Source organism: Schistocerca americana, chromosome 3, assembly GCF_021461395.2.
Source record: "Schistocerca americana isolate TAMUIC-IGC-003095 chromosome 3, iqSchAmer2.1, whole genome shotgun sequence".
In the NCBI taxonomy this organism is placed as follows: domain Eukaryota; kingdom Metazoa; phylum Arthropoda; class Insecta; order Orthoptera; family Acrididae; genus Schistocerca; species Schistocerca americana.
The window spans coordinates 132,783,152-132,803,170 of NC_060121.1; positions in this window are offsets into that span (position 1 = coordinate 132,783,152).

The window sequence follows — 20,019 nt, forward strand, 5'->3', positions numbered from 1 at the left end:
CATAGCGCTTACCAGTGACGGTACAGGTAACAGGACCGGAAGCACCTGTCTCTTCGAAAAAATATGGTCCTATGATAAATGATGGCGTAAACCCGCACCACACGGTGACCTTTTCAGGATGAAGTGGTACTGGTTGATTTGCGTGTGGATTTTCCGTTGCCCATATTCGACAATTCTGTGTATTGACAAATCCTGTCAGATGGCAGTGGGCTTCGTCTGTCCACAAAATCTTCCACGGCCAGTCATTGTCCACTTCCATGCGAGCCAGTAATTCTAAAACAAAGGTCTCTCTTGCTGGCAGGTCAACAGGAAACAACTCGTGCACATGGGTAATTTTGAATGGGTAGCAAAGAAGGATTTTTCGTAGGATTTTACGCACCGTGCTCACGGGCATGTCGAATGTTCGGAAAACTCTCCCTGCATTACACGTTTCCACACCACCACTCGTCTCCTCCTGCATTGCTGTGGCCATTGCTTCCACTGACGTCGAATGAATTCGTGTACTCCCTCTATCAGGTTGCACACCAAAAGAACCCGTCTTTTCGACTTTCCGAATCACGGCAGTCATCGGACCAATGCCTTTTTTTAAACCCTTCAGTGTCCGAAACTTCTGCAGAGCGACGTGTACACAGCCATCATCCTTTTAATGCAGCTTTACAAGCAGAGAGCGATCCTGCATTGAGACAGTCATGGCGAACGTCGCAGACGCGAAAGGAAGAAAAGCTGTGTACCCGGCGTTTTTATACCAACTTCAGGTGGTCGTGCGCACGACAGGTGTTTTCATTTACGTATTCTGACACGTACAGCGCCATCTATTGATCAATTTGCACACTATTTATTTTCTTCTGCCATACGTTTTCCCCCTTTTCCGAAAATATTCCGTAGTAATTTGACATCATTCTGCCCAGTGCTCTTATTTCTATAGAATTTTCAGTTTAACCCTAATTACAACCAACCTGTATAGGTGGTGTCCGTCCTTTCAGACATGACTGAAAGAAAAGATACCATTTTGATCCAGCAGTCGTTATCACTTAAACCGGCCGTTGTGGCCGAGCGGTTCTAGGCGCTTCTGTCTGGAATCGAGCGACTGCCATGCCTCGGGCATGGATGTGTGTGAAGTCCTTAGGTTAGGGGACTGATGACCTCAGATGTTAAGTCCCATAGTGCTCAGAGCCATTTGAGCCATTTGTTATCACTTAAGCCACAAACGAATTGCAGACATTGGACTTCCCCCATCTGCTACTATTCCTCGAACACATCTGCATACTCGACACCTCCCGCCGCCTTGATCTCCCTCACCCCCTGGTTGCTCCACTACTCTCCCTTCCTCACCTTCACTGTTGTGTCCCCCCTACCCTCCATCTATTCACCCTTCATCTCCTTTCCCAAGGTGGCTCCCATCAACCCCCCCTCCCTGACAGTGCCCTCTCTCCCTCCATTTATCCCTCCTATCAACTCTGATCCTCGCTGCCCCCCTCCTTTCCTCTGTCCTTTCCCTGGGCTCCCTCATCCCCCCTTCCATCCTGTGTTTCTCCCCACCTAACCTCCCTGATGATGCCCTCTCACCATCCATTTATCCCTCCTATCAACTCTGATCCTCGCTGCCCCCCTCCTTTCCTCCGTCCTTTCCTTGGGCTCCCTCATCCCCCCTTCCATCCTGTGTTTCTCCCCACCTAACCTCCCTGATGATGCCCTCTCTCCCTCCATTTATCCCTCCTATCAACTCTGATCCTCGCTGCCCCCCTCCTATCCTCCGTCCTTTCCTTGGGCTCCCTCATCCCCCCTTCCATCCTGTGTTTCTCCCCACCTAACCTCCCTGATGATGCCCTCTCTCCCTCCATTTATCCCTCCTATCAACTCTGATCCTCGCTGCCCCCCTCCTTTCCTCCGTCCTTTCCTTGGGCTCCCTCATCCCCCCTTCCATCCTGTGTTTCTCCCCACCTAACCTCCCTGATGATGCCCTCTCTCCCTCCATTTATCCCTCCTATCAACTCTGATCCTCGCTGCCCCCCTCCTTTCCTCCGTCCTTTCCTTGGGCTCCCTCATCCCCCCTTCCATCTTGTGTTTCTCCCCACCTAACCTCCCTGATGATGCCCTCTCTCCCTCCATTTATCCCTCCTATCAACTCTGATCCTCGCTGCCCCCCTCCTTTCCTCCATCCTTTCCTTGGGCTCCCTCATCCCCCCTTCCATCCTGTGTTTCTCCCCACCTAACCTCCCTGATAATGCCCTGTCTCCCTCCATTTATCCCTCCTATCAACTCTGATCCTCGCTGCCCCCCTCCTTTCCTCCGTCCTTTCCTTGGGCTCCCTCATCCCCCCTTCCATCCTGTGTTTCTCCCCACCTAACCTCCCTGATGATGCCCTCTCTCCCTCCATTTATCCCTCCTATCAACTCTGATCCTCGCTGCCCCCCTCCTTTCCTCCGTCCTTTCCTTGGGCTCCCTCATCCCCCCTTCCATCCTGTGTTTCTCCCCACCTAACCTCCCTGATGATGCCCTCTCACCCTCCATTTATCCCTCCTATCAACTTTGATCCTCACTGCCCCCCTCCTATCCTCCGTCCTTTCCTTGGGCTCCCTCATCCCCCCTTCCATCCTGTGTTTCTCCCCACCTAACCTCTCCCTACCTCCCTTCTCCCCCCCCCCCCGAGTCCTTTTGCATTCCATTCCTCTGCCTCTCCCCATTCCCTGTTGCATCTGCCCAGCAACCCCCCCCCCCCTCTTATGGGTCCTCATCCTCCATTGTCTCCTTCCCCCCCCCTCCCACCATCGTTTTTCCTCTCCTTCCCCCTTTCCATTTTCCCATCATCTGTCCAGTTTCCCCCCACCAGCCCTCAGCTGTAGTACGTCATATTCGCCAACTTTTTAGTGCAGTGTTCAAGTGTATGTTCAGTTTTGTTTGTCTTTCCAAAGTGTTGCGAACAGAAATCATGCTGTCGCTGGGTGTGAATTTTATGTCTCTTGCGAACAGAAACTAGACTGTCGCTATGTTTTTTAATTGTCTATTATTTTACCTGTCTGCTTCATATGTATTTTATTAGCATCATCATACCTTTGTTCTATGTTTTAAGATCCACGATTTTTCCGCCATGCTACCATTTAAGTCTCCGATTTTGTCGCCTGTTTTTATTATATGTTCTCCTCATCCATTTAAAACAAAGTCTGTAGGCTGAAGAGCGGCATACTGCTGCCAGCCCGCCCCCTTGTGTGCGGGGGGGGGGGGGGGGAATCGAAACTCAATAAAGGAAGAAAAACAAACAGACATTGGCTGCGGGCGGGCATTTATTGAAATCAGTGGGAAAAGTAGTAAATTTATGGCGGAACCGAACCCCGGTCTCCTGTTTACTAGGCACTAGCTCTGATCACTAAGACATCCGGACACAGTGGTCACTGCAGCTGCACGCCTGTCGGCAGACTCAAATTCTCAACTTGCTCACACTCTACTGATATAGTGCCCCTTGCCCATTATACTCCTTACTCGCGGTATTTTGCCGGTTCCCGCAACAATTCGAGCCTGCTGCGTGTGTCTGAGAGAACAGACACCGCGTATACATATATATAATTACGGCAAAACGCCCAATTATCTCTGTAGTGCAGATGCACGCCAGACTCGGACCCTTACGGGAATCGGGGAAATGCCGCGTGTAATGAGGATAATGGGCAAGGGGCACTTACATTAGTAGTCTATGAAACTTTTTGTTTTTGACGCATTAGTTTCCTGACTTGATACGGCCCGCCACAAATTCCTCTCTTGTGCCAACCTCTTCATCTCTGAGTAGCAGTTGCAAACTACGTCCTCAGTTAGTTGCTGGATGTATTCCAACCTCTATCTTCCTCTACAGCTTTTACCCTCTACAGCTCCGTCTAGCACAATGGAAGTCCTACCGACTGGTCCCTTCGTCTTCTCAGTCCTTCCCATATATTCCTTTCCTCTCCGATTCTTCAGAGAACCACCACATTGCTCACCTTATCAGTCCAACTAATTTTCAACATTCTTCTGCAGTGCCACCTCTCAAATGATTAGATTCTCGCCTGTTCCGATTTTCCTCAATTCATGTTTCCACTATACGTACAGTCTCAGAAATTTCTTCCTCAAACTGAGGCTTGTGTTTGATACTAGGAGACTTCTCTTGGTAAGGAATCCCCTTTTTGCCAGTGGTAGTCAGCTTTTTATGCCCTCCCTGCACCGTCCACCATGGGTTACTTTGACACGCAGGTAGCAGAATTCCTTAACTCTACCTCCTTCATTATTACCAATCGTGACGTGAAGTTTCTCGCTGTTCTCGTTTCTGCTACTTCTCATTAAATTCGTCTTTCTTCGATTTACAATCAATCGATATTCTGTAGTCATTAGCCTGTTGGTTCCGTTTAGCAGAGCCTGTAATTCTTCGTCACTTCCACTGAGGATACCAATGTCATCAGCGAATCTTATTATTGATATCCTTTCACTATGAATTTTAATTCCGCTCTTGGTCTTTCACTCATATTGTTCCTTCTTGACTCATGCAAATATAGTATACTACCCGTCTGCCACTATAGCTTACCCCTTCTTTTCTCAGAATCTCGATCTAGCACTGTTTTACATTGTCGAACGCTTTTTCCAGGTCGAAAAGTCCTATCAATGTGTCTCCACTTTTCTTTACTGTTACTTCTATTAACAACCGCAACGTCAGACCTGCCTCACTGGTTCCTTTACCTTTCGTAAAGCCAAACTGATATTCGTCTAACCCATCCACAATGTACTTTTCCATTCTTCTGAGTATTACTTGTTTCTTCCGAAAGTAAGATAGTATGTCGCTAGACTCATACATTCCACAGACCAACGTGAATAGTTGTTTTGTTGCCACTTCCCGCAATGATCTTCGAAGTTCTGATCGTATGTTATCTACCACTTCTCCCTTATTCGATCTGAAGTCTTCCAAAGCGCTTTTAAATTCTGATTCTAATACCGGGCCCGCTCTCACTCTCCTATATTGACAGCTGTTTCTTCTTTTATCACGTCATCAGGCAAGTCTTCCCCTTATACAGGCCTTCAGTGTACCCTTTCCACCTAGCCGCTCTCTCCCTTGCATTTAACGGTGGAATTGCCATCGCAGTCTTAAGGCTACCATGCTTGCGTTTAATTTGGCCGACGGTCGTTTTGACTTTCTATACTCTGACAGTCATTTCTTTTTCTGTTTCGTCATATGTTTCACGTAGTGATTTAGCCTATCTTCCCTGCGCTTCCTGTGTATTTCATTCCTAAGTGACTTCTGTTTCTGTATTCTTGAATTAACCTGAGAATTTCTGTATTTCCTTCTTTCATCAATAAATTGAAGTATTTGTCCTGTTACCCATGGTTTCTCCGTAGTTATCTTCTTTGTGTCAAAATTTTTCTTTCCAACTTCTGTGATTGCCCTTTTTACAGATGTCCATTCCTCTTCAACTGAGGTGCCTACTCAGCTATTCCTTATCGCAATATCTATAGCTTGAGAGAACTTCAAGCTTATGTCATCGGTCCTTACTAGTTCCGTATCCCTGATTCTTCCTGACTGTCCTGTTAAAATTCACCCTACTCTTTATCACTTCTAAATTGTGAACTGAGACTATATCAGTTCCAAGATACGTATTACTATCCAATACCCGATTTCGGACAACGATGGAATCCAAAAGATATCTTCCGACATCTCCCGCGGCATTTCCAAGTTCCCTCCTCCGCCTGTGATTCTTGAACAGAGTATTCGCTATTACTAGCTGAAATTTATCGCAGAACTCAATTAGCCTTTCTCCTGTCTCATTCCTAGTACCAAGTCTATATTCTTCCAACCCCATCTACGACTGCTTCCTCCACAATCACATTCCAGTCGCCACTGACTATTAGATTATCATCTCCCTTTACATGCTGCATTATCAGTTCAGTATCCTCATATATTTTCTCTGTCTCTTCATCTTCATATTGCGACGTCAGCATGTATACCTCAGCTATCGTTGTCGGTGTTGGTTTGCTGTCGATTCTGGTGAGAACAACGCTATCACTGAAATGTTCACACTACGCCACATTCTTTCCTACACTCCTACTCATAATGAATCCTACTCCCCTTGTACCATTTTCTGCTGCAGTTGATATCACCCTATACTCGACCAACCGTAAATTCTTGTCTTCTTTTGATTTCACTTCACTGACGCCCACTATTTTTAGATTGTGCCTTAGCATTTCCCTTTTCAAATATTATAGTTTTCCTACTACATTCAGACTTCTGACATTCTACGCCCAGACTCGTAGAACTATATTATCTTCGTTGGCTATTCAGTTTTTTTCTCATGGTCACCTCCTCTTTAGCAGTCCCCTGCCGAGGATCCGAATGGGGGTCTAGTTTGGAATCTTCTGCCATTGGAGAGATCATCATGATACTTTTTCCGTTCCAGGCAGCACTTTCTGAGGATACACATTACGTGTCTTTAATGCAGTGGTTTCAATTGGTTCTGCATCCTTATGCCGTTGGTCATCGCCGATTCTTCCGTATTTGGGGGGAGTTTCCCATCCCAAAGGCAAAAGAGTGCCCTGAACCTAAGACCGCTCCTCCGCCCTCTTTGACAAGGCAGTTAGAAGAATGAGGGTGACTTCTGATGCCGGAAGTGTTCGGCCGCCATTGCTGATGACTCTTATTCGGGTTCGCACCCGATACCGAGGGTGTATGGATTCCTATTCAAAGACGCTATCCTTAGACCACGGGTGCTAATTCAATGACGTCACTTTGGCACCATCGCTATTATGTGACACGTTCACGATGGGCGCCGGCCGTCGGGGCCGAGCGGTTCTAGGCGCTGCAGTCCGGAACCGCGCTGCTGCTACTGTCGCAGGTTCGAATCCTGCCTCGGGCATGGATGTGTGTGATGTTCTTAGGTTAGTTCGGTTCAATTAGTTCTAAGTCTAGGGGACTGATGACCTCAGATGTTAAGTCCCATAGCCATTTGAACCATTTTTTTGGAGTTGGACAGAAGATGGCGAAATTTGGTATGATGTCACACTCGCATCAAACTTCACCACAATTCCGCTCAACGCGATCATGGAGGTGTTACAGTATAGAAAGGTCATCACACCCTCTCACACCCACATTTCAGTCTTTATTTTCACGCCTGTGAGTTGCAGGTAAGAACTACACCACCCAAATTGTGTGGTTTTCTTTTGCGTGGCCTAGGTAAACATTTCGGACACATTACTGCCCAGAATCGACATGAAAAGCCCAAGGGAGATGGCATAAAGGGCGTCAATGAAACCTTAACTTTCCTTGTAGCGTTGATTCCCACACATCAGCGGTCGAAAACGACAGTTCACAGTGCGGAGAGGAGTAGGACGATATTGTTGACAATTTTCGAATCTGCTGATGCGCCTCAGACGATTCCGTGCTGCTTTAAGGAAATCGTGGGGCTGCAACCCCACTGAACGCGATATTACCCATTCTGAGTACAGTGCGACCACAAATTTTGCCTTAGTGTACAGTGTGGAACCACAAGGGATCATTCAGAACCGTACGACGAAACTGGAGCGTGATCAGAAGACAACTGATGCTGTTTCTGCTCTGCTTTGCTCCCTCCTGTGGAGTGATAATGGAGGGATGCAAAACTGACACGTGCACGAATAAAGTGGAAAAGTGGCCCCCAGTTCGGCAGTACCCTCGACACACCCGCGGAACTTTGATTACCACGTGAAAATGTAGCTTCACAGACTTCGACATCCATTCAGGTGAGTGGCGTACTGTGGCTGCCTAGCTCCAGATGGCAGCAAACCCCAACAATGACTTGTCGAACAGGTTGCCGAGCTCTCAGGCTCTCGAGCAGCCGCGAGGCACCACTAAGGCGAATGGCCACAAAGATTTCTGACTACAGTTTTAATGTGCTCAACGAAGTTGTGTTGGTGGCACCGAGGGTGCTGCCGGACTGGAGGTCTTAAATGGACCCTTTGCTGTTTCTTCTGCAGACATGTCAGTGTAGCACCCCTCCCATATTATACCACAAGAGGTCGCCAATCAGAAGGGCTGAAAAAGCATAAATACTCTTTGCAGCTTTCAATCACGTTCAGATTTCGCCGAATGCTTTTTAATGGTTCCTAGCTGTTCCACTATGTATACCAGAGCAAAACACTGATATTGCACCACACTACAAAGATGTCAAATAAGCTTGCAACGCCACGATGTACTTACACTACTAGCCATTAAAATTGCTACAATACGAAGATGACGTGCTACAGACGCGAAATTTAATCGACAGGAATAAGATGCTGTGATATGCAAACGATTAGCATTTCGGAGCATTCACACAAGGTTGGTGCCGGTGGCGACACCTACAACGTGCTGACACGAGGAAAGTTTCCAACCGATTTCTCATACACAAACAGCAGTTGACCGGCGTTGCCTGGTGAAACGTTGTTGTGGTGCTTCGTGTAAGGAGGAGAAATGCGTACCATCACGTTTCCGACTTTGATAAAGGTCGGATTGTAGCCTATCTCGATTGCGGTTTATCGTATCGCGACATTGCTGCTCGCGTTGGTCGAGATCCAATGACTGTTAGCAGAATATGTAATCGGTGGGTTCAGGAGGCTAATACGAAACGCCGTGCTGGATGCCAACGGCCTCGTATCACTAGCAGTCGAGATGACAGGCATATTATCCGCATGGCTGTAACGGATCGTGCAGCCACGTCTCGATCCATAAGTCAACAGATGGGGACGTTTGCAAGACAACAACTATCTGCAAGAACAGTTCGACGACGTTTCCAGCAGCATGGACTATCAGCTCGGAGACCATGGCTGCGGTTACCCTTGACGCTACATCACAGACAGGAGCGCCTGCGGTGGTGTACTCAACGAGGAACCTGAGTGCACGAATGGCGAAACGTCACTTTTTCGGATGAATCCAGGTTCTGTTTACAGCATCATGATGGTAGCATCCGTGTTTGGCGACATCGCGGTGAACGCACATTGGAAGCGTGTATTCGTCGTCGCCATACTGGCGTATCACCCGGCGTGAAGTTATGGGCTGCCTTTAGTTACACGCCTCGGCCACCTCTTGTTCACATTGACGGCACTTTGGACAGTGGACGTTACATTTCAGATGTGTTACGACCCGTGGCTGTACCCTTCATTCGGCCCTCCGAAACCCTACATTTCAGCAGGATAATGCACGAGCGCATGTTCCAGGTCGTGTACGGGCCTTTCTGGATACAGAAAATGTTCGACTGCTGCTCTGGCCAGCACATTCTCCAGATCTCACACCAATTGAAAACGTCTGGTCAATGATGGCCGAGCAACTAGCTCGTCACAATACTCTTGATGAACTGTGGTATCGTGTTGAAGCTGCATGGGCAGCTGTACCTGTACACGCCATCCAAGCTCTGTTTGACTCAATGTCCAGGCGTATCAAGGCCGTTATTACGGCCAGAGGTGGTTGTTCTGTGTACTGATTCCTCAGGATCTATGCACCCAAATTGCGTGAAAATGTAATCACATGTCAGTTCTAGTATAATATATTTGTCCAATGAATACCTGTTTACTATTTCTTCTTGGTGTAGCAATTTTAATGGCCAGTAGTGTAGAATAGGTCTGAAACGTCCGGGAGTAGTTAGCAGTGTCGAACGTTGTGAAGGACGCCGTCCTGCTGCTCATAGCACTGCGAACTGTCGTCATCGAACGCGAAAGGTTTGGGCATCTGTGCCCCTAAAGAAGTTGCGGCTTCATTGACACCCTGTATTGCCACCATCTGAAAGCTTTTCGTGTTACGTCTGAAGGCAGTAGTTCTGAAACTTTTCTTCGCCAAACCGTAAGGAAACCGCACTATTTCGATGCTGTGTGCCGTGGTTCTGACCTCCATATCAAAGGCATCAAAAGAGGTGGTATGATGCCCTTCTCATCATATGACGATGATGTTGAGCAGAATTACTGCGTAACTTGTTGCCAAGCTGACATCATTAACACTCGTTACAGCTCACTTGAACTTTTGAGCTGTGACGTTTCTTCGATTGTGTTGACACCTCTGTCTGAAGCGTGGCCGAACCCGAGGGTGACATCATTGGCCGCCACGCTTATGCGCCATTACACGTGGAAGTTGTAGGCACCATTGAGAGGAATTTCAAACTTATGTGTCACAATGGAAGGCAAGTGATTTCGAGAAAGTGTTACGTTTTGTGCTGTGTAGCTTAACAGATCCAGAAATTAGAATCAGCAAGCTTATTCTAAAGTTATTTGTTACTGTTCTAAAGGTCACTACACCAGTCATAGTCTTTGCTATTCTTGAACTTAGGATGAGTTACATGACATTCGTCAGCTCCTGACTACTCTCCAATTATTGAATGCTGCTGCGAGTGTGTATTTTGGGAGGCACGTGTGGTACCTCAAATACTACTTCGTCCTGTGTATCCTGTCGCCCCTACAGTCTATCGCTACTTGTCCATGTGATTTTGAGTGGCCAGTCAATGGTAGAGCTAACTGTCATACCAGGAAAGACACGGCCCAGGGAGAACTTAGACTGTTCTACCCATCCCCCTAACCAAATAGTTTGAATTATTGTCATCCATTGAAACTGACACAGAGCGAGTGAGCCTCGTTTCCACTATTGGGAAAATACTGCGTCCTGTGTCAAGAAGAGGCAAACGGAGAATGGCCGGCATTTCAAATGAATGGCGGATAATGGTACCCCACAGGGAAATGGGAACAAGAGATGGGAAGAAACACGACGTGCACTCGATGGGTATGTATGGGTACGTCAGTCGAGCTTTGAAGAGGCTATTCCGGCGGCCATTGAGGAGACAGGATGCCATCAATCGCAGATTGTGGCGCACCTTGGAATGGACGCAGCGTCTGGGCTCCGAGGTCAGAATCAAGCCAGCGACTGCCAGAGAAGGTCGAGATGACCAGCCTTACAGAGTTTCAACGAAGCTTATTTCGCAGCATTGTCCCCAGAATTGTTCGTGGCCTTGGGTTCTGAGTCGAGTTGAAGGACTGAGCCAAAGACTCCGAAGGTTCTATGACATTAGTAAGCCGCGGCCTCCTAAACTTGTGGCATATGGTTCAGAACAGAAGCATCCCCCTAAATTAGCAAGGCGTGCACTAACCATCAAGGGCTGCTACACAGGTAGCTGACTGTGAATGGCGTGCACACAACGGTTTTTTAGATTAGCTGATACTCCATCCACTACAGATAAAAATTTCTGTACGGGACACGGATATGTCACAAAAAAATGCCCCCTACAGCAGAGGATATTAAAATCCTAGCGATTAACTGCCTAAACATTCGCAACAAAGTGCTCATGTTTGAAGCGTTTCTAAAAATCCGTGAAGCTCACTTAACACAAGATTCAATACGATGTTTAAAACCAGGGATTGAAAGCCGAGAAATTTTTCGGTAAAATCTAAGCGTAAATCGGACGGTAGTTTAAAGGTAAATGGATGTGGTTTGTTTGTTGCAGTAGCAAGAATCTAAAACTCACTGAAATAGAAACACAAATACCGTGTCTGGATAAGTGTTAGTAGCATTTATTCATAACTGCGTCCTCATATCGTCTACCAGACTCATCTCGAGATGCAACCGATAACTTCACAGAAAACCTTAGTTCGCTAGTACTTAAGTTCCCTAATAATACATTCGTCATCGGAGGAAGCCTAATCATTCAAAAATCAAATGGAAAAAATACTGTTTTGCAAGTGGTAGAAGTGACAATACGTCCTGGGAACTGTTACTGAATGGTTGAAATATATTGGATGCAATAGCATCAAACAAACCTTGCCTCTATGTAGCTGTCCACACTGAAATTCATATCAGCGACCACGAGACAGTGATTACCACAGGGCAAAGGATAACTAAAAGAAGTAGAAGAATTTATATATTCAACAAACTAGATAGAAAGGCAGCAGTGTCGGATCTCAACAAGTAACTCGAACTATTTATCTCTTGAGAGGAGCATGTTGAGGAACGGTTGTTCATGTCTAGAAGACTACTTGACCATGCTCTTGAATGATATATACATAGTATATCAGTTCACGCTCGGGGGGATCCTCCATGGTGTATAGTCACCTTACAGAAACTTCAAAGATAAAGAGTACTATATAGCAGGTGTAAAGCAAAGCATAATGCAGCTGGGAGACGCTGAACGAATCGCGTTTGGCTGCCTAGAGCGCAATCCGTGATGTCTTGAACCACCACCGCCAATAAATGAATAATAAATCACGAAGGATCTCTTACAAAATCCAAAGAAATTCTGGTTATATATGAAGGCTGTCAGTGGCATCGAAGTTAGTGTCCAGACCACACAAGAAAGGCTTTATTTTCTAATATATCTTGCCAGGGATCATCCAGAGGCATATCTCCAGTTTTATGTTCCCACCACCGCAAAAATGATATTGTCTGTGTGTTCAGATACAGCTGAAATCGCTAATACTGTATGACGTTACAGGGCTGGATGAAACCATTATCAGATTCTATGCCGAATTTGCGTGTGAAATGGCCCCCCTTTTAATCATAATCTGTCGAAAAATAATCGTGCTGAGTAGATGAAAGAAAGTGCAGGTCACATACTTCTACAAGAAGGGTAGCAAGAGTTATCCACAATACTACCGTCCAATATCTTTGACGTCGAGCTGTTGTAGAATCGTAGAACTTATTATAACCTCAAACGTAATAAGGTGCCACGAAGGGAATGACCTCCCTCACTCCTAGGCAGCGTGGATTCGGGAATTCTCTATCATGTGAAGAGTAGCTTGCACTTTCCTCGTATTGCATCCGAAAGCCATAGATCAAGGTAGTCAGGTAGATGCAGAATTTCTCGATTTCTGAAATGCATTTTACTCAATACCACACTTCCCTTTATTATTGAAAGTACGCTCGTGTGGGATGTCAAGAGAAATAGGTGACTAGATTTAGAATTTCTTGTTAGGGAGGAATCGTCATATTATCTAGCATGGAGAGACATAGACAGATGTAGAAGTAGTTTTGGCAGTGGCTAAGGGATGTGTGTTGGTACCCTTACTGTCTGTGTGTTACAGTAATAATCTAGCAGACGAAATCAAAAGTAACGTCAGAAATTTTGGGAAACGGCGTGGTTATCTGTAATGAAATACTATTTGAAAAAAGACGGACAGATATTTGGTCGGACCTTAATGAGATTTCAATATGCTGCTTACCTTAAATGTTCATAAATGTAACACCGTGCGTTTCACAAAACAAATAAACGTAGTAACCTGTGACTAAAATGTCGAAGACTGCCTATTGGAAACGGTGAACTCATATAAATGCCTGAGTGTGCCCATTTGAAGGATATGAAATTTAACAAAGACATAGGCTCAGTCATAAGCAAAGTAAGTGACAGACATCGGTTAATTTGTAAAATACTAGAGATATGCAGTCAAGAAAATGCTTACGTGTCACTCGCGTAGTCCATCCTAGAGTATTACACGAGTGTGTGGAATCCATGGCAAATAGGACTGTCAAGGGATGATGTACAGGCTGACAATTATTGAGCTATATGAAACAAAGTCGTCATAACTTGTGAACAGTTTGAGTTAGGATGGTTGGCCGCGGGACATGTTGGGAATTAGTATGCGCGCGGCTGGTCCCGGCGGAGGTTCGAGTCCTCCCTCGGGCATAGGTGTGTGTGTGTTTGTCCTTAGGACAATTTAGGTTAAGTAGTGTGTAAGCTTAGGGACTGACGACCTTAGTAGTTCAGTCCCACAAGATTTCACACACATTCGATTTGAATTAGTATGCGCATGCATATGCGCCTTGTTGTTCCATTTGGATGGGTTAACCAGTAAGCAAAATTGGCGCATTTTGGAGAAAGGGGTGGGGGGTATTGAGGACTGAGAATCTGGATATCGCGATCAAGAAATCTCTTCACCCTCAGTGGGTGACTGAGTGGTGTGCAATGTCCAGTCACGGAATAATCAGTGCAACATTCATTGATGGCACAGTGACTACCAAATGGTCAAATGGTACGTGAAGGCTTTGGAAGATGATTTCATCCCAATTATCCAATGTGACCCTTATTTGGACAAAATGTGGTTCATGCAAGACGCAGATCGTCCCCATCGAAGCAGGAGAGTGATGTCCTGGAGAAGGACTTTGGGGATCGCTTTCTGGCTCTCAGCTACCCAGAGACCTCTGGCATGGGCCTCGGTTGACCGCCATGTTCTCCAGATCTGAACACACCTGATCCCTTTTTGTGGGGCTATATTAAAGGCAAGGTGTACAGCAATAACCTCAGAACCATTGCTAAGTTGAAAACGGCCATGCAGGAGGTCATCGACAACTATGTTCCGACACTTCAGCGGGTGATGAAGAATTTCGCTGTTCGTCTGCGCCACACCATCACCAATGAAGGCAGATATATTGAACATGTGATAACCTAAATCCGAGTATCTGTAGTGACGTTTACATGTTGAATAGGTGTGTTCACGCCGTATATTGTAATTAATTTACTTTTTCTAACATATAGTTCAATAGTTGTCATCCTGTAATAACATTATCTAAATTCAATGTACAGGGATGGTTGGCTGATTTGGGGGAGGAGATCCTTGGAACGGAGAACTGGCGGACAGTTGAAGATAAGATGCCTACATACGAAGTTTCAAGAATCAGCTTTAAGTGAGTAACGCAGGAATGTGCTGCAACCTCGTAAGCATCGAATTATTAGGGATCGTCAGAGCAAGATTACATTAACTTCGGTCATCAGTCTTCAGACTGGTTTGATGCGGCCCACCACGAATTCCTGTCCTGTGCAAACTTGGGAACCTTCGTTCTCAGTTATTTGCTGGATGTATCGCAAACTCTGTTTTCCTCTACAATTTTCACTCTCTACAACCCCATCTAGAACAACGAAAGTTAATCCGTGAAGTCTCAACAGACGTCCTACCATCTGGTCCCGCCTACTTGTGTTTCCCATATACACACATTAAAAAAAGTTTTGCATCACCTCGGTTCCGAGAGTTCCGGATCCTGTACAGGAAATTGGAATAGAGATCAACATAAACATCATTTCCGCCCTTTTTATTGCTCTTGAAAACCACACATTGCATGTTGTACCACCATACAGCGAGACCTTGAAGTGGTGGTCCAGATAGCTGTACACACCAGTACCTCTAATAGTAGCACGTCCTCTTGCATTGATGCATGCCTGTATTCGTCGTGGCATACTATCCACAAGTTCATCAAGGCACTGTTAGTCCAGATTGTCCCACTCCGGCGTAGATCCCTCAGATTCGTTGGTGGGTCACTTCGTCCATAAGCAGCCCTTTTCGATCTATCTCAGGCCCGTTCGATAGGGTTCATGTCTGGAAAACATGCTGGCCACCCTAGTCGAGCCATGTCGTTATCCTGAAGGAAGTCATTCACAAAATGATGGGAGCGCAAATTGTCGTCCATGAAGATTAATGGCTCGCCATTATGCTGCCGATATGGTTGCACTATCAGTCGGAGGATGGCATTCACGTATCGTACAGCCGTCACGGCCCCTTCCACGACCACCAGCGGCGTACGTCGGCCCTACATAATGCCACCTCAAACCAGCAGGGAACCTCCACCTTGCTGCAATCGCTGGATAGTGAGTATAAGGCGTTCAGTCTGACCGGATTCCCTCCAAACACGTTCACCTATGATGGTTTAAGAATAAGTCACGTAAGATTTTATAGCAGACTTCATAATTGTGCAACGAGGGCATACTCTTTGCTTCCTAGTACAGTCGTTGGACTGCAATGGCGCTCCACACATAGGAAAACAATATCTGTAATCCGTTTACGCGCCAAAACGGTTATGATTAGCCTGAAAACAGTAGTCTGCAGTTGTGTCTAATGTATGTGTGACTAGTGATGGGTTAATGAACATGTGCATTTACAGATTATGTTCTTTTACGACGTTTGTATACGCGTGCTCGCACTATCTAACAACGATACGAATGCATTTAACAGGATTGACAACGACACCCAAATGTGTCAGCTTTCATTACGTTGACATGGCCTGAAGCCATAATATGTAAGTAACATGGCTACATAGTTAAAATGTTTTGTATAATCGGCGTAACGTCGAGATACAGAATGAATCTGTAAAATTATTTTCTTAAACGTTCTGTATTTTTCAGCAGCTCTAGATGATGGCCTAAGGTCAAAATTGCAATATTGTAATAAAAATTTACAACTGTCACTGGCGGAAAGATGGTATTCTGCAAAAAAAAATGTTTATGGCTGTACATCCCAGCAACAACAAGTGACTTCTCAAATGCTTCGTTTCTCATCTGTGTCCGGTTTCCCATGTTTCAATATCATATAATGCTGCTCTCAAAATGTACATATCCAGAAATTTTTACGACTTAAGATCTATGTTTGATACTAGCAGAATTCTCTTGGCCAGGAATGCGCTTGTTGGCAGTGCTAGTCCGCTTTTTATCTCTACCTCTGTTCGTCATGGGTTATTTTGCTGTCAAGATAGCCTGGTTCCTTAACTTCATCCACTTCGCTATCGCCATTCTTGATGTTAAGTTTCTCGCTAATCTCATGTCTGCTACTTCTCAGTGCTTTCGTCTTTCTTCGATTTATTCTTAATCGATAATCTGTACTCATTACCCTGTTCGTTCTGTTCAGCAGATCCTGTAATTCTTCTGTACGTTCACTGGGGATAGCAGTGTCATCACCGAATCTTATTATCGATATCATTTCACCTAGAATTTTAATTCCGCTTTTGTACCTGTCTTTTATTTCCATAATTGATTCATTGCATTCTAAACAATATGGGCGAAAACAACGTTCCTGTCTTACACCCCTAGTAATCTGAACACCACATTCTTGGTCTTCCACTCTTATTGTTCCCCCTTGGCTCTTCCAGATATTGTATATTACCCGCTTTTCCGTATAGGTTAGACGTATTTTTCCCATAATTTCGAACATTTTGCACCATTTGACATCGTCAAACGCTTTTGCAGGTCGACAAATCCTATGAGAGTTTCCGTCTCTCTGGTGCCTTTACCTTTTCTGAAGCCTAATTGATCGTCATCAAACACATCTTCAATTTTACTTCCCTTTCTTCTGTGTATTATTGTTGTCACAAACGTGGAGGTATGAGCTGTTAAGCTGACTGTGTGATAATTCTCGTGCTCATCGGCTCCTGCAATCTCGGTAATTGTGTGTGGATGATGGTTTTCTGAAAGGCAGATGATATATCGCCATAGTCACACATTTTACAAACCAACATGAACAGCCCTTTCGTTGCCACTCTCCCCAATGATCTCACAAATTCTGATGGAATGCTATCTATCCCTTCTGCCTTAGTCGATCTTAAGTTTTCGAACGGGCTTGTAAATTGTGATTCTAATATCGGTCGCCTCTCTCTTCTCTGTCTACTCCTATTTCTTCTTTTATCATGTCTTCAGAAGAATCTTCCCCCTCATAAAGGCCTTCAATGTACTCTCTCCACAGGTCCGCTCTCCTGCATTTAACAGGGGAATTCACATTGTGAGGGGTCGACTTGTACGTGATTCATGAAAAATAACGTGAAATGGTTATCAAATGTAACAGAGATTGTATCTTTGACACCATTGAACCAAAGATTGTTGCCTGAGTGGCAGAATCGATTGTTAAGTAGGGGTGCGCACTGTTAAGGGTAGGATGTAAGACTTAAAGCTAGTGACTAGCTGTGAGAATTTAGCTGTTGGTCTATGGACGCAGCATAACACAGTTTCGTAAGGTAATAAAATTTTGTATATTTAGTTTTAAGTATGCAGCAACGCAATGTGGATTTTACTAATTCTAGCAGTACCGTCCCTTGAATGTAGGAACCAAGGATCTTCCATCAGATTTAATGTATAGGTTGGTTTCGTATACCCGATTTGTAATATTCTGTGTATTTTGTATCCTGATACAGACAAGTTAAATTTTGGAATCTATTTTGTCAAACGATATTAGATCTTTTGTCATGTAACAATCTGAGTATTTTTAACTACGTCGGTATGTGAGAATAATACAACAGTTGAGAAGTTCACTGATTTTGAAGTTAATGTAAAATGTTTCATATTAGATTTTGTGAAGGAGAAACTTTATTTTGAATACGATTTTTGAACTCAAGAATTCGGTCTTAGCATATCCTATTATCAGTACCTCATCCCCTACCAAGTCATGTGACATTCGTTGTATGAAGCTATTTTACGACTGGCATTACACTTCGCTGAACCAAGACTGAATATTTTGTATGCCTACTGTCGAGAGAACGGAATACCAGGATTACATTCGTTGCGAATCAAGAGCTAAGGAAAATGTATTTCATTGTTTATTTGCATAGAGAATTTTATCCGTTTATTGCACAGGGCCATAGAACTCTGTGCTCACGAGACGGAGTAACTTTCAGAGGGATTGATTTCATTACAGGAATTACATTTTGGTTTTCCAGATTAAGGTGCATTTAATTTCACCGAAGATTGTTTCGAGCTTTCTATATACTGATTCAGACCTTCCAAGTATTATTTCTCTTTCGAATTCTCCAGATATTTCTTGGAACCATTTCGCCTTAATTTTGCTCCACTTCCTGTTTATTCCATTCCTGAGTGACTTGTGTTTCTGTACCTGTTGTCGAGAGACGATATTGTGAACAGTGCAGTACAGCATATCATTAGATATGGTGAGAAACTCGCGTCTAGTGTTTTCAGCCGGTCGGGGTGGCCGAGCGTTTCTAGGTGCTACAGTCTGGAACCGCGCGACCGCTACGGTCGCAGGTTCGAATCCTGCCTCGGGCATGGATGTGTGTGATGTCCTTAGGAGCTCTAAGTAGTTCTATGTTCTAGGGGACTGACGACCTCAGGAGTTAAGTCCCATAGTGCTCAGAGCCATATATATATATATTTTTTAGCATCCATAATGAAGTCGGACGATCGCGGCAGACTTGCGATTTCAAGTAAGCCCGCAACCAATAATCACACGGACTTAGGTCTGGGGACCAGGACTGAAGTGACGATTGAGCACACGGTTATCACCAAATGATGTATGCAAGAGATCATACACACATGTAGGAGCCGCGCGGGGTAGCCGCGCGGTCTCAGGCGCCTTGACACGTTTCGCGTGGCTTCCCCCGTCGGAGGTTCGAGTCCTTCCCTGGGCATGGGTGTGTGTGTTGTCCTTAGCGTAAGTTAAAGTTAGTTTAAGCTAGATTCAGTAGTGCGTAAGCTTAGGGACCGATCACTTCGGCAGTTTGATCCCATAAGACCTTACCACAGATTTCCAAATTTACACATTTAGCAATATGGGATGGAGCGCCGTTCTCCACAGAAACCATATCTGCCAGCAGGTGTTTATCAGCCAGGCAAGGGATGATGAGATTCTGTAACATATAGGCGTACCTCGCACCCGTCACGTTTACAGTTTGCATTTCCTCGAAGAAAAAGGACACGATCACGACTGATGCGCTAAATGCACACCACACCGTGACTTTCTCGTCGTTTCCACGATACTTCCAGGACTTTCAGTAGCACAAATTTTTCAGTAGTGGACGCTGAGCGAACCTAGGAATGTGAAATGGGTTTCGGCGGTCCACAACACGTTAGGCAACGAGTCGTCATCTTACTCCATTTTCGGAAGTGCTCATACAACAAAATCTGTACGAAGCACAAAACCGGTGGCTAACGGTTCATGATTACGCTGTTTTTTCCAAACAGCAGAGTCTGGAATGCCGGTACGACTTGCAACTTCACGAGCGATGACTTCACCAGGCGGAGATGAACATGCAAAAGTCTCCATCTCTTCAGAATTGTTTAATAATATTTTATTTTTTTTGGCTCATTCGTTCCTGGGTTGAGACCATACAATGAATTTGAAACGTCCCCTTTGAACAATTATACATGACTGTGCTTAAACTGACACACAATATTTTGTTAGCGCAACGCAATCTGACTTTCAATAATCCCTACAAAAGAATGGGCCCTGACTAACATTAAACTATACCTTTCACAAATCACTTACCTCACAAAAATCTTCGCTACTCAAGCTACTGCAATACAGCGAGTGCCACTACTGCCAGCTAAA